Source organism: Heloderma suspectum, chromosome 1 (genome assembly GCF_057233095.1).
Source record: "Heloderma suspectum isolate Gila_16-S chromosome 1, 16-S_ref, whole genome shotgun sequence".
In the NCBI taxonomy this organism is placed as follows: domain Eukaryota; kingdom Metazoa; phylum Chordata; class Lepidosauria; order Squamata; family Helodermatidae; genus Heloderma; species Heloderma suspectum.
This window is the reverse complement of record NC_139458.1, coordinates 31,372,696-31,388,751: the sequence shown is the minus strand read 5'-3', so window position 1 is coordinate 31,388,751 and position 16,056 is coordinate 31,372,696. Positions and strand designations below refer to the sequence as shown.

Here is a 16,056-nt window from a genome sequence, read left to right as displayed (position 1 = left end):
AGGAGGAGGGCTTTTTCTGCTGTGGCACCCCGGCTGTGGAATGAGCTCCCCAGTGAGGTTCGCCTGGCACCTATGTTGCATTATTTCTGGCGCCAGGTGAAGACCTTTTTATTTTCCCAAGCATTTTAGCATTTTAGCTTTCTAGACTTTTAGCTTTGCTGCTTTAAATTTGTATTTTAAATCACTGCTGCTAGGTTTTATTCTAGTTTTATTCTGGTTGTATTGTTTACTGTGGTTTTAATGTTTTATATATTTTGTGTTGTTTTATTGTGTGCTCTTTGGTTTTAATTTTTGTGAACCACCCAGAGAGCTTCAGCTATTGGGTGGTATAGAAATGAAATGAAATAATGAATGAATGAATGAATGAATGAATAAATAAATAAATTGTTGTTGTTCAGTCGTTAAGTTGTGTCTGACTCTTCATGACACCATGAACCATAGCACGCCAGGCCTTCTTGTCCTCTACTCTCTCCCGGAGCGTGCTCAAGTTCATATTCATTGCATCGGTGATGCTATCTAGCCATCTCATTCCCTGCTGTCCCCTTCTCTTTTCTCCTTCCATCTTTCCCAGCATCAAGGTCTTTTCCAGAGAGTTTTCTCTTCGCATTAGGTGGCCAAAATATTTGAGCTCCAGCTTCAGTATCTGTCCTTCCAATGGAGCACTCAGGATTGATTTCCTTTAGGATTGACTGATTGGACCTCCTTGCAGTCCAGGGGACTCGTAAGAGTCTTCTCTAGCCCCACAGTCCGGTACCCCCATCTCTTTCAGAATTTGCCACAGTTTGCTGTGATCCACACAATCAAAGGCTTTGACTGTGTTCATAGTCAATGAAGCAGAAATAGACATTTTTCTGGGATTCTCTTGCTTTCTCCATGATCCAGCGAATGTTGGCCATTTGATCTCTAGTTCCTCTGCCTCTTCGAAACCCAACTTGTACTTCCGGTAGTTCTCAGTTCACATGGTGCTGAAGCCTAGCTTGTAGGATGTTGAGCATAACCTTGCTGGCATGTGAAATGTTCACAATTGTGTGGTAGTTTGAACACTCTTTGGCATTGCCCTTCTTTGGAACTGGAATGTAAACTGACCTTTTCCAGTCTTGTGGCCACTGTTGAGTGTTCCAAATTTGTTGGCATATTGAGTGCAGCCCTTTAACAGCATCATCTTTTCAGATCTTAAATAGCTCAGCTAGAATACTGTCATCTCCGCTAGCTTTGTTGTTAGTAATACTTCCTAAGGCCCACTTGACTTCACTCTCGAGGATGTCCGGCTCAAGTTCAGTGAGCGCACTATCATGGCTATTGGGGACATTAAGATCTTTCCTGTATAGTTCTATGTATTCTTGCCACCTCTTCTTAATTTCATCTGCTTCTGTTAGGTCCCTGCCTTCTTTGTCCTTTATCATGCCTGTCTTTGCACAAAACATTCCCTTGAGATCTCCGATTTTCTTGAAGAGATTTCTAGTCTTTCCAATTCTATTGTTTTCCTCCATTTCTTTGCATGGTTCATTTAAGAAGGCCTTCTTGTCTCTCCTTGCTATTCTCTAGAAATCTGCATTCAGTTGGGTATAACTTCCCCTTTCTCCCTTGCTTTTCACTTCCCTTCTTTCCTCAGCTACTTGTAAAGCCTCATCAGACAGCCACTTTGCTTTCTTGCATTTCTTTTTTTTGGGGATGGATAGAGTTGCTGCCTCCTGAACAATGTTATGGACCTCCGTCCATAGTTCCACAGGCACTCTGTCTATCAGGTCTAATCCCTGAAATCTATTTGTCACCTCCACTGTATATTCATAAGGGATATGATTTAGGTCATACCTGAATGGTTGAGTGGTTTTCCCGAAGTTCTTCAATTTAAGCCGAAATTTTGCAATAAGAAGCTCATGATCTGAGCCACAGTCAGCTCCAGGTCTTATTTTTACTGAGTGTATGGAGCTTCTCCATCTTTGGCTGCAAAGGACATAATCAATCTGATTTTGATATTGACCATCACATCATCATCATCAGATGGTGATGTCCATGTGTAGAGTCGCCTCTTGTGCTGTTGGAAAAGAGTGTTTGCTATGATCAGCGTGTTCTCTTGGCAAAACTCTATTAGCTTTTGTCCTGCTTCATTTTGTACACCAAGGCCATGCTTGCCTGTTATCCCGGTGATTTCTTGACTTCCTACTTTAGCATTCCAATCACCTATGATGAAGAGGACATCTTTTTTTGGTGTTAGTCCTAGAAGGTGTTGTAGGTCTTCATAGTACCGATCCATCTCAGCTTCTTCGGCCTCAGTGGTTGAGGCATAGATTTGAATTACTGTGATGTTGAATGGTTTGCTTTGGATTTGTACTGAGATCATTCTGTCGTTTTTGAGATTGTACCCCAGTACTGCTTTTCCCACTCTTTTGTTGACTATGAGTGCTACTCCATTTCGTCTAAGGGATTCTTGCCCACAGTAGTAGATATAATGGTCACCTGAATTAAATTCGCCCATGCCTGTCCATTTTAGTTCGCTGATTCCCAAGATGTTGATGTTCAATCTTGCCATCTCATGTTTGACCACCTCCAGCTTAACTTGATTCGTTGATCTTACATTCCAGGTTCCTAAGCAATATTGTTCTTTACAGCATCGGACTTTCTTTTCACCACCAGACACATCCACAGCTGAGTGTCCTTTCGGCTTTGGCCCAGCCGCTTCACTCTTTCTGGCGCTACTTGGAAATTCCCTCTGCTCTTCCCCAGTAATATATTGGACACCTTCCAACCTGAGGGGCTCATCTTCCGGCATCATATCTTTTAGCCTTGTGATACGTTCCATGGGGTTTTCCTGGCAAGAATACTGGAGTGGGTTGCCATTTCCTTCTCCAGTGGACCACATTTTGTCAGGACTCTCCACCATGACCTGTCTGTCTTGGGTGGCCCTGCACGGCATAGCTTATGGCTTCATTGAGTTATGCAAGCCCCTTCACCACAACAAAGCAGTGATCCATGAAGGGGAAATAAATAAATACAGGGCATCTATTCATTTAAAAGCAGGCTGGAATATACAGGTCTTTAAAGCCTGTTCAAAAACAGCCCATTTGAAAATCAGTAAGAAGTAAAACTCAGATTTCACATATATGGCAGGAGTCACGAATATATAACACCACGCCAGGCATTTCTGAAATAACACCAGACTCCTCAACTTTCACAATCAGCTCCTCTTCCCTTATGGGCTGCAGCATCTCTCCTGTCAATTCAACTGATGTCTGGAGTGGTTATGTATTTACTACGACATTTATGTCCTGCCTTTCTTCCATGATGCAACCTAAGGAACCAGACATTGGATGGGATACCCAAGGGGTCTCCCATTCAGTCACTGCTCAGATCCAGACCTGCTTAGCTTCTACAAGGTTGCAACATCATGTGCTCTTAGACCGGGTGGGTGTCTCCATGAGCAATTTACTCCGAGCTGGCTGTGTTTGGAGGTCGTTAGGGATACACGACGCCGTGGCCATCCATCCAGCAACGACCCTGGAGCTTATCAGGGAAAAAACGGATTTCCTGAACCTGCTTAAAGTCCAGTTCTTTTCCTTAAACAGGTTCTCCTCGGTATAGTTGCTGTGTGCCCCAACCCCTGGATTTACCTCAGGTATGCTAGCCCTGCCCAGGAGTGTGCCTTTCACTGTGACCCAGGTCAAGGGGTGCTTCTGAATGTGCACATCAGAGATCCCCCTCATTTGAAGTAACACATTTTACAGCACTAATTCCCTAAAGGTTGTAAAGTGCTTTCCCCAAGCTGCAATTCTCCATTGTTTGGGTTGCCTTTGGAAGTAACTAATTCAGACCTTCATTCCTGTGCAGCATTGGGTTAGAAAGGGGGCTGGCTTCCCCTCTTTTTGTTTCCCCTCCCTGACTTTCCCAGCACGAACATGTGTGTATCTCCTCAAAAGTAACTCCATTGTGGTCAATGAGGCTTGTTCCCGAAATGCGCACTGAGATTATCAAAATAACAAATTTAGAGAGCCTTAATGTCGACGCTTCGAAACTTCGATTGATCACAGCAGAGCAGCTGGAAGACTGTGTTCCAGAAATAATTGTTTATTTCAGGAAGGGGGGGGGGGAGAGAAGGACATTGTTCCTATCCCCCACCCCCCATGTTTCCCAACACAAACCACTTAGTGTCTACTCAGAAGTAACTCCCACTGTGGTCAATGAGGCTTGTCCCCTGAATCCAGGGGAGCCACTCTCATTCTCAGAGGAGAACGTGGGGGGGAGAGCCTCTCTTATTGGTTGAGCAGCCCCTGCCAGTCAGATGACGTTCACTCCATCACCCCTCACCTGGAAGTATGTTTTGTGAAGCAACTTCTACTGGTGTGATATACTCGTTTGTGGAGCCCTGCATGGAGCAAAGCTGGCAATGAAAAATCCAGGTAAGCCATGATTGGCTTCTCCTTCCGTCTCCTTCCATTGTCGTAGAGATAGTCACCAGGGGTGTTGAACCAAAGACCTGAAGGCCAGATATAGCTTGACTGAGTTCCCAATCCAGCCCTCTGGGGGTTCCCCTGGCCAGATTCTCTTCTCCCCAATTATTTGGCAATTTCCCAGCTTCTGTGTGGTGGCGCCCCCCCCCCCCGGCCAATTCTAAAGGTTGAAATGCCTCTGCTAATGTTTAGTTACTGGCAGTAAAAGCGTTAAGCTAAAATATGACGGGATTTTGGTCCTGCCCCTTTTGCCAAGCCCCGCCCACCACTGGAATGCAGCCCTTGGAAGCTTCTCCAGAACTGAATTCAGCCGTTGGGCTGAAAGATGATCAACACACCTCTCTTAGACCTTGTCCTTGGTCCAATAATTAAAAGGCTAGAGTTTCTCCCACCCCACCGATACCTCTGTGCCAGAAGACTGTGCCCTGAGCATATGACCACTGGCCTGCTCATCAAGAGGCATAACACCTAGCATCACTGCACCTGCATGCATCTTTTGACCCTGGATCCAATCACCTACGAAATTCTGTTCCCTTCCTACAGTCTTTTGTGTAGAGCCCAGCTTGGGATGAGCTACAAACCCCTTGAAACAAGCAGTGACTGTGCATATATGAAGCCAAGACTTGATCCAAAACCAGTGCTTCCGGAGACAGAACCTGAGGGTGCATTTCATTGCATTTCAACTTTATCCCTCATTGCCTGAGAAGGAATTGCTGTGCCTTCCTCTACATGTGTGCTCCCCCCCCAAAAAAACCCTGTAGATATCTTTAAAGTCATGTTTTCTAAATAAATGCTAGATTTGTGCAATTCCACCCATGTGTCTACACAGCCGTGCATAATGCTCTGCTGTTCTAAGCTTGGGATTTAGTTATGTTGCTGATTGAAGCTTGTGCCTCTTTCATGACACTCAAGATTTTACACAAATAAGTGCAAACAGCAGCAGATTACGGGAAGCAGAGTGGAGAACTGTCCCAGCTTGTGTGAATATCAACAGCAGACTGAGCAAAAGGAAAGGAAACATCTTAATCAGGTTAGGAGGAACTTTTTAAAAAATTGCTGCTGTGCCGTTTAAGTTAAGCCATATTTTCCTATGACTTGCTGAAAAAGGAAGGTTTCCTGTTGAGATGCAAGTCACCGAGGAAATGAAAGTGGGTTTTCTTCAAGAGCCAATTAGCTTGCGCACTTCAAGGCAAGGCGAGGGAGCTGTGAAGCAATTGGACTGATGAGCATTCTAGCCACCCACATATTGAAAGCTCCTTTGAAAGCCATTCAAAAGTAATTGATTAGGCTGTTTCTTTTCTTTCTTTCTTTAAAGGTCAGTTACTTATTATTCAATCCTAGCCAAAGCTGATATGCCTCCTCAGTATGTAGGTCAATTGTGCTAGGAGTGGGTATACTAGAGCAGAGCCAAAACAGTAGTTCTCAAACACCTCAGCCAATGCTGCTGCTGAAAAGCTGCCAGCTTCTGACCCCCTTCTCCTGCTCACTGCCACCTTCAGTGTCTTGGCCCAGCAGTTTTGCACTTCTGTGAGGAAGGGGTGAGAGCAGGCAGGCCTGTTTATTAGAGAGAGGCCATGGCCCAATGGCAGAGCACATGCTGAGCATGCAAAAGAGCCTAGGCATACTCCCTAGTGTTGCCAGTTGGGAAGCCTTGATATAAAATATTGTTGTGAGCAGAGGGGCTGGACTAGATGACCTCCAGAGAGCCTTCAGACTCAAAGATCCTATGATTCTAAGTTTGAGGCATGGACAAGAGGGGGCCTGCTAAAGTAGCCAAACGAGTTGGACAGGTCCAGCTGGGCTCATTCCTTTGTTAGGCAAATTTAGGTGATATGCTTCCATGGGAACTAATTGTTATGCTGTCTTTCTGAATGACTGGGAAATAGCCAGAGAATGAAAGGAAAATAAAAGGCAATTAGAAAAAGGCCATGTCTTTATTCCCCCCTCCCAGAGGAAGGTGTTGTAATCCACTGTCTATATGTGAAAAGCAGATGGGAAGCCGTTTTGTGAATGGGTGATCCCCTCCAGGGTAACCATTTTGTGAGAGTGCCCATGACTCTCTCTCAAAATGTCTATATGCCCACTGACCCAGCAATGGACTTTGGATGTCTGTTGGAGTGTATAAGCTACGCCTCCACCTATGCTCAATGTGCATATTTGGAAATAAATGCAAAAATTACAAACCACCAATCAGCCTCCAGTGACCTCCTTCCAAAGGGAACGAAACCTGCATCAGCACTGGACCCTTGGAACTTCTGTCCACTTGGAGAATTGGGGTATATGTAAACATATTTACATAACAAAAACCATAAAACACAGTAAAAATAAAAACTAAAATCACAAAACTAAACAGAACAGCAGACCAAGACATAGAAACAGTGAAGACAGCAGCAATTATATCTGCGCGCGCGCACACACACACACACACACACACATATACGCCCAAGAGAGCAGTGCAGGCTCTTTAAAGTCAGGCCTTTAATGACCACAGGCCTTTCCAAAGAGAAAGGGATCATTAACACTGTGGTGGAAAGCCAATAAAGAGGAGGCACAGTGACACCCTCCACCCTCCAGGAGCGTCTCCCAGAGGCTCTGGGAGGCTCTGTTTGGGCCTATATTCCGGACACAACTATGACAACAATGAACATGCTATCTGGAGGAAGAATAAAATTTTCCTAGGGGCGGTGTACAACATGAAAAATAATATCTAGGGGTTTTGAGAGTTTTGAGAAAAATAACATTTTTCTAGTAGTACAAAAGGACCAGCTCTTTCCTTGCTGGGGAAAAGTGATATCTGTGCAACAGAAGCACAACCTTGAGATAAGACGTGCGGAATGTGCCCAGTCCAACAAATGAGACGCAAATGCACATTTTGAAAATATGCAGTCAACTAACTGCGAGAAGAACCCCTGGCATCTTGATCAGCTTTTGCTGCAGCCATGCAGGCACTGACTTGGGTCACTCGCTTGGAGGGCTGGAGAAAGATTCCCTGCCTGATGAGCAGGGCCAAACGAGGACCGCACATACCAGGGACCAGCTAGGAAGGAGAACCACACGTCCCAAATAAAGCCATTTTGGCACCGTTGCTGGGTAAGCTCCGGGTTTGCTTCTCTTTTGGGCAGCAGATGAAAGAGAAAAGTGGTTGGCTGGTCTCAAAGAGAATCAAGGATGCAAGGTGGCCGAGAAAAAAGCTGCAAATAGGATGAAGCTAATTCACTGGGAGGAACTTCACATCAGCGGGAATTAGAAGTGAGAATGGACTGGAGGACAACAAAATAGCTGCAGGTAAAGCTAAGAACATAAGAAGAGCTGTGCTGGATCAGACCAAGGGTCCATCTAGTCCAGCATTCTGCTCACACAATGGCCAACCAGCTGCCCACAGGAAACCCACAAGCAGGACGTGAGTGCAGCAGCACCCTCCCACCCATGTTCCCCAGCAACTGGTTTAAAGCCAGACTTAGCAAAGCTGTCCTAAAGAGAGAGAAAAAAGGGAGTATAGAGCAGAAGAAGATGATTCTAGAAGATGAATTCAATATCCACAACACGTGGAAACAACATTGGCTAGGAAACTGCCCTCCACAATGCCAAAACTTGCCCTGCATCTTGGAAAAACCACCTGGATTTGACCAGCCCCTTGCGATATGGACAACCTTGAACTGAATTCGCACAGGTCATGGTAGATGTGCAGATGCCCTTTATAAATGGGGCAAAATAACAGCATCACATTGTGATTGTGGGGCTGAAAAACAAACTATCCAACATATAGTGACAGAGTGTCAAAACCGAGCCTACAATGGAGACTTTGCTGATTTCCTGGCTGTGACAACAGAAGTAAAAAACTATCTGTAACCTAGACATACGTTTGTAATATTCCTGTCTATATTTTATATTTCATATTTATTATGCTCTACGTTTTTATTGTAATGCGATGTAAATGTGCCATACGATAAATAAATAAATAAATGCCAGATGTTTTGGACTACAGTTCCCAGAAGCCCCAGTCAGCATGGCCAATAGTCCAAAACATCTGGAAGGCACCAGTTTGCCTACCCCTAGTAGAGACGACAGGCAGCAGTGCATACCAGCATTGCCTTTGGGTTTGTAATTGGGGAAGTAAGTCAGAAAAAGATGGGTGGGTGAAGGGATTAAGGGTGTGTCCGTAAGGAAGCTCATTCCACAAGTGCTTCGGCTTGTAGTACAGGAGCGTAAGAAGTTATCCCTCTAGGTAGGCAGCCAAAGCTGGGTAGAAGCCAGATGACCCACCCACATGCACACACCCAGCCCTCCATGAGCTGAATGACACCCAAGGGGTGTGATCAGAGACAACAAAGGGATCCCACGGCACGCGGCTCGCCCTCCGTTGGTGCAAAAGCGGGAGAGCGTCCAAAGCAGACCCACAAACAGAAATGCCTCAGGATGCGGAAACAAAGGTTTTGTTTGCAAAAAAAGCCCAACGTGTTTTCGGCTTATTTGTATTTTGAGGCCTTCTTCAGGGGGTTATAAACACACCTGCAGAATTATTTATTTATTTATTTATTTATTGAATGTATTAATCGCCCATCTGGCTGGTCACCCAGCCACTCTGGGCGATGTACAAAGTATATAATAAAACAGTTTAAAACAATAAAATTCTACAGTTAAAACATTTTCTAAAATACCCTAACCCATCCCAATTGCCTGCCTGAACAACCACGTTTTTAATGCGTGGCGGAAGCTCATTAGAATTATTTCTTCTAATTATTTATTAGAAGAATTATTAAATTCTTATAATAAATATCTCCTACTAAAATTCACTGGCGACTCCAGGAGGCCCCAGTGAACTTTAGTAGGAGATATTTGTTACAAGAATTGTGTTTATAAGCAGATGTGTTTATAACCCCCTGAAGAAGGCCTCAAAATAGAAATAGGCTGAAACACGTTTGGGCTTTTTTACAAACAAAATCTTTGTCTCAGCATCCTGAGATGTTTCTCTTCTATTCGTGCACCCTCCATTGCAACTCCTGCAAGTTTTGGACCAATGTGCCGCCCAGCTTCGCTCTTTTGCCTTTCCCACAAGGGGAAGCCACCGCTTGCCAAATCCCCTTGTTATCTCTCATGTGTGACTGGAGTTGACAAAGGGATTTCCCTGCCCACACAGCTTGCCCTCCATTGGGAGGGAGAGCGGCATGCAGGGGAACCATGTTGTCATCTATCTCCAGTCACAGATGGGAGATAACAAGGGGATTCCTCTTTCTGCCTCCTGCCTAAGCACCCAGTAGCCTCTAGTCCAGGGGGCAGAGTTTGGGGAGCGTGGGGCCTGCAAAGGGAGCCCAAGCCTCCATGGGCCAGATGGGCAACTTCCACGGGCCACAATTTCACACCCATGCTTTAGCAGCAGGAACAGCATATCATACGGGAACTTCACACTGGGCTGATGGGAGTTGAAATTCAAACATCTGGAGGCCACTAGGTTGGGGAAGGCTGGTTTACACAGGTTGGCAGCTGCTCTCCAGTGTTTCAACATTCCTTTTGACCATGCAGCATTATACAGGCAGAGTCTATCTGCTGTTTGGTCTACCTGGTCCCCCATTTTTATTCTCACAACAGCCCTGTGAAGTGGCTTAGGCAGAAACTGCGTGACTGGCCCAAGGTCACCCAGTCAGCTTGATAGCTGAGTGGAGATTCGAACAGGGTCTCTCTGGACCTAGTCCGACATTCTAACCTGGGGTGGGAAACATACGCCCAGCAATCTGCATGCGACCCCTGTACTCTTCTGCCGTCAACCCACCCTCGCCCTGGCAAATTCGGTGGCATTGTGGATTTTTAAAAAAATAAATAAATCACCAAACGACTACAAGGCCTTAGAAAGGCCAAATTTAGCTTGTTTTCACCACTACTCCACACTTGCTCCAAGTTCTGGTTATGTATTTTCTTCTCCCCTCGCAGTAGGTACACCTATATCAGCAGCGTGTGTGGTCTTTTGTAGTCCTTTCTGGAGATTCCACATAGGGCTGATCCAAGAGATTTCGCTGCCTGGGGTGAAGGACAAGATTGCAACCACCCCCATACAGAAGCCGGCTGAACTGGGAGTTGAATCTTACTTCGACACTGGCGATGGGCTACCGTCCCCCATTGCACTTGAGGGCAGCAGGCTAGGTTAGGGGTCACACGGCAGGGCTCATGTCACATACAGCTCTGTCCTCCAATATAAATGTAACAATAAACCCCTTAGCGGTTTTATAACATTAAGTGGTATATAAGTATTACTAAAACATAAAAAAAAGTATGTGACCAAGAGTTACATGAAAAGAAATGCATGAAGCAGCTCTCATAATCCACAAACTTGAAAAGACCGTCTGTCTTTACCACCAGAGCAGAGATCAGGACGGGTTTGGCTTGAATATTTAGGAACCGGCCAATGACAAACAGTTTACTCCACCCTTCTCTTGTTTCTCTAGTCAGTCAAGCGGGTCTTCTGTTCCACTTCCCAGCCTCTTTAGTAGATACTGCTCTCTTTCTGGAAAGAAAGGTTTGTTTATCCCTCAAAGACACAGGCCTGCGCAACCGTCACTTAAATGATGTGGGCAGGATTCCATGCGCAGTGTGCCAACAACACATGTCTACTATGCAAAGAGGCCTCACGTGCCAGGCTGTAATTACACCCAAGGGAACAGCTCGTTTGCAAATTAACTCTTCAGAGCCACAAGTTAAGACGAATCCACAGTGCTGATGGGTTAATCATGAAGACATTACACTCTGGGGGGTAAGAGAGAGTTATGCTAATCGAATGGATATAATGTAACATGTTCCTTTTCTTCTAGGTCCCACCTGGAGTGATCTGTTAATTAATAGAGATGTAAAATGAGCCAGGAAAGTGCAGGGCTCAGTAAGGCGTCTACAGCTAATTCCATTTTATTTCCCAGTCTACTTGTGCTCTTCATTCATAAGAAGAAGATTTAGCATTCATTTAGGGGATTTTAAGTGTCCAAAATGCTTTCCACGCATTATCCCAATGATGTTTATAACAGGGCACAATAATGTTTATAATAGGGGGAAGGAAGGCAGAATAAATCAGTGCAAAGGAGCAGCAACCTGAATACAAGTAGTCAGCAATACTTAAAATGATGAATTAAATAATTTGAATAAAATGCACTTTAATTTCATTAGGCCCCAATCCTGTGCTCATGGGAGTATGTCCTACTGAACACAGTGGGACTTGCTTCTGACTAAGCATGCATAAGATAGCATCATTAATACTCTAAGGGCGCAATCCTATGCACATTTTTTTTTAAAGGCCTACAACTCCCAGCCTGCCCCAGCCAGCCATGGGGCTGGGGCATACTGGGAGTTGTAGGCCTTTTTTCTGTCTAAAATTGCATAGGATTGTGCCTTAAGTTCCAAATGCTTCTCAATCACCTCCAGAGCTTTTGCACTCATTGACCAGAACACTGGAAGGCTGGAGGAGGTTCACTTCTTACTGACCAACTGGACAGAAGGAAAACTATGCAGGCAGTATTCAATCTATCTCCATAAGGACTAGAAACATGCTTTTTATATTTTAAGCTGAAAGTTCTGGGAAGGAGCTAGACATATACACCCATTGGCTTGTCTCAGGTGTTATTAGCGATGCTAGTATCCAACACAGAAAGAAAATACCTGTGATTGGAGATGCTTCTTCCCTGATATCTACCTCTGTTTTTCTGTAGCTACATACCTATTGCCTGAGTTATCTACTGAGTTGTTTGTGTTGTTATTTGGTTTATTTGGTCCACTGGTTGTTTCCCCCCCTTCCATTACCAATACTCCTTGACATACTTTTTAAAACTCTCAAGAAATATAATGTTTTTAAAGGAAACAGCAGCATGGATTTTTCTTTATTTCAAATGTGTTACAACATACAACCTTTTGTAAGGGGAAAAAAATCCTTCTCTAAATACAAATAATCCAAATGGAAAATGATAGAAGGCATTTCTTCTCCCCTTCCCACTGCCCCCACTCCTGCATCTAATTTTGTAAACCACATGTTCAAAAGACCAAAGTAAATAAAACAATAAGCATAAGTGTGGAATGGGTCGAGTTGTTGTCTACAACCCAGCACAGAAATGCCATCTGCCATCAATATAATGAACCAATAAATTCATCCCATGACCTGGATGTCATGAGCATCCAAGGCCAGGGATGAAACACTCTCTTTGCCAGCCACCAGCCCCACATCACTTCCAAGTTCCCGGCACTCCCTCTTGTTCTCACAGAAAACTACAGGCACATTTGTGGGTCTAACGAGAGGCAACACTCTTGCCGCTTTACACACGGAGCCTGTTTTCACGGACAGGTTTTTGCCTTGAAACATGAGAAGTAATCATTAGAAAGAGTGTCACTGAGCATGTACAGAGTACTTTTCCCTCAGTGTCGAATAGCTATAAAACTACAGGCCTCACACATCTTAGCCACATGATTGTGGGGGTACAATGCAGGCAGGGTAGAGCCCAAGCAGAACTTACAGTCCTGGGATATTGTGCTTGGATTTCCCATTGCAAGTTTCCGTTTAAAACAAAGTCATACAAAAAGGCCCCTGACATGGTAAGAATCAAGAATTTAGAAATGCTTGTAAAATTCTCCCCAACCAAATTTCTTCCCAGATTAGGGGGTTCAGTCACTGTCGTTTTCCATTTGTAATCCTCTTATGTTTTCCCACCGCTTCGTCTTTTTTCTGACCAAGGAAAATCCGTTAAGGAGGGAAAAAATGGAATAACTCTACGATGTGTCTACCTGGGATTACCCCATATCTTTAGTCCATACTGGTGGGTAAAGAAAGCAGTGGGTAAACGAGGAGGGGGCCCTTCTTCAACAATATTAAAATATATATATTAGGGCACAATCCTATGCATGTTTAGACAGGAAGAAAGGCCTACAACTCCCAGCATTCCTCAGCCAGCATGGCTGGCTAGGGAATGCTGGGAGTTGTAGGACTTTTGTCTAAACATGCATAGGATTGCGCCGGAAACATTGTTAAATCCGGCTTCACAGCATTTTCCCAAATTCCCTAGGGAGGTGGTGGGCTCTCCCAGACTGGAGGCATTCAAGACGAGCCTGGACGGCCATCTGTCAGGGATGCTCTGACTTGGATTCCTGCCTTGAACAGCGGGTTGGACTCGATGGTCTTATAGGCCCCTTCCAGCCCTACTAGTCGATGATTCTAAATATTGTCTGGAGGGGGTGGGGCAAGAGAGAAAGGTCTCTGGAAATTGACCAGGAAATTCCTGAGAAATGCCAGCCCTACGACCTAATATACTCTCTAAAAACTATCAGCCAAGGGCCTCCCTCAATGAACTATAAATAAACCGCTACATTATGTACAGTACAAGCCTGCAATTGCACAAGCCATCCACCCCTTGCTCTCTTTCTCTCCACCACCCCTCCCCTGTTGCAAAATGCGTTTTCATTTGTATTTCACACAGAACGACTTTGTGAAACCAAAACTGTCTGACAGCCACGCACCCGATTGTACAAAGTCTCCCTCTCTCCGCCTCTCGTTTATCGCTCATCACGAGCTTCGCCCCGCCACCCCGCAGTCCTAAACGCACTTACTAACGCGTAAGCCCCGTTCAAACACCGTGGGGCTTCGTTCCGAGTAAACACGCATACTGGGTCACGCCGCGCGCAAGGCGCTTTCGCCGTCATTTGCGCGCACGATCGAACCAAATCGTTGGAGATCGACGCCAATGCTACCACGACGGCTAATCGAATATAACTGAAGCGTTCTCTGGAACATCGGGTAACGTTACAGGCAGGAAGACGACTTCAAAAGTTAAAACTACGGGCTGGAAATGGGACAAGATCGGCCGGCAGCCGGGCCGGGATGACAGATGCTTTTCGGTGCCTTTCGCAGGACGACACACGCATGCATCCACACATTACACATACGCGCGCCCGGCGATCTTTACTCCCGAGGAGGAGCCGGTCCAGGGGAAGGAGAAAAAAGTTTTGCCCACTCATGGCCAAAGAAAGGGGCCCAACGAGAACCGGATCTGGGGAAGGGGGAGGAAAGGAAGGGAAAGGAAAGGAAAGGATAGCGCGGGAGCACCAGGTTGGCAGTGGCCGGTGCCAGCCAAGGCGTACGGGCGGCGCCGCCACCGAATGCGAAAGTGACAACTAGGCGAGTCCCGATCCTGGCAGTGCAGAGGCAGCGGCATCCCCGAGCGCCCACCCGCCGCCGCCTCCTCTCCCCCAGCGCGCCTTGGCCGGCCGAGCGCGCAACTTGCCACTCACCGAAGAGAGGCGCGGGGTGGAGAGAGGACCCGGTCGGGAAAGCGCCTGTTCGGGAAAGCGCAGGGCTGTAGCGGGAGGGCTCCAGGACCCGGAGCTGCCGTGCGGCTGCCCGCTTTGGATCAATGGCGTTGCCTTAGACTCCTCCCTCCCGGCCTTGCTCCCTCCGCCTTGTCGGCCCGGCTTGCTGCCGCCGGGGATCGCCGCCACTCATCTCCCTGCAGAGCGCTGCGCAGAAGTGCGTGCGTGCGTGTGTGTGTGTGGGGGGGGGGGGGTTGAGGGGCAGGTGGCTGGGCGAGGGGGAGACTTCGGGGCTTCGTGCGCGCCCTTGACTGGGGTTCTCTAGCTTCGATGCGCGCAGGAGGTGAAGGGATGCGCCGCCGCCGCCCTGATCTCTGGGCCGTGCTTGGGGGGGGAGAGACATTGCTTGCAAGCGACGTGTTATGTAACCGCACGAGGGGCCGCGGAGCGCGGCGGAGCGAGGCTTATGCAACGGCCAAGCCCCCCCCCGGGGGCGGGAGGGGTGCGAAGTGGAAACAAACCTAAGAAGCCCGACCTCCTTCCCAGATTAAGACTGTCTGGTAGGGGTGTTGCTCGGCATGGGCCCCGGATCAGTTTCACAAGGCTCCAGATCTGACCTACAGAGCTGTGAGTGTCCAGGGATGGCAATGGAAGGGTTGTCCCCCCCCCCCCCCCGCTTTATTAACAGATTGCAGTTGGGGAGGGAAGGGTTTACTTCCCTCCCCACGTGCTGCAACCGCCACCACCTTTACACACACACACGCGCGCGCTTCGTTGGCGCGGGCGTGTTGGACTTCATAGGCTTATAGGCCCCCTCCAACCCTACTATTCTATGATTCCCCTGCATGGCAATGAATTTTAGAAAAAGGACTTTTCTGTTCCTTTGGGAAGATCTGGGTCAGGATGCAAATTAACGGAAGGATTCGTTCTGGCTTTGCCTCCTGTGACGTTTAAACAAATCCTTGTAATCCTTTCTAAGGTTGCATGCATAGATATAAATTAGCATACGCGGATTCGTGCCCTATTATTATTATTAACTTCATTTCTGTACTGCTCAGTAGCCGAAGATCTCTGGGCGGTTCACAACAATACGGGCCTTGGGCCCCAAATCTTTGACGTGCCTTGCAACGCCCCTGCTATCTACAGTGGCACCACTCGTCCAGGATGATCTGTTTTCATTCCCTCCCCTGCCCCCCCTTCTCACTTCCGCTGCAGTCCTTGTCATGTTGTGAGATCAAGGTGACCAGTTCAAAAGATAGAGCTGTAGGAGGGTGCACTCTCTTTTGCCTTTGCAGTTTGCATTTGCTTTGCTTGCTGCAGTTGTCTGGACAGTGACAGTACATTA

At 46.6% G+C, this 16,056-nt stretch overlaps 1 protein-coding gene across 7 annotated transcripts in view; it reads right to left on the bottom strand.

Annotated features, from left to right (window-relative positions):
* The window catches only part of SYNE3 (spectrin repeat containing nuclear envelope family member 3), a 153,081-nt gene extending 137,987 nt beyond the window's left edge, over positions 1–15,094 (bottom strand). For 3 of the 7 annotated variants that reach the window (XM_084839744.1, XM_084839689.1, XM_084839738.1), the window contains exon 1: positions 14,694–15,094. The gene's annotated coding sequence lies outside the window, so the exon portion shown is untranslated. The remainder of the gene's footprint in view (positions 1–14,693) is intronic. The other 4 variants (XM_084839698.1, XM_084839753.1, XM_084839721.1 and 1 more) reach the window with 2 other exon arrangements.
* Positions 15,095–16,056: the final 962 nt, after the last annotated feature.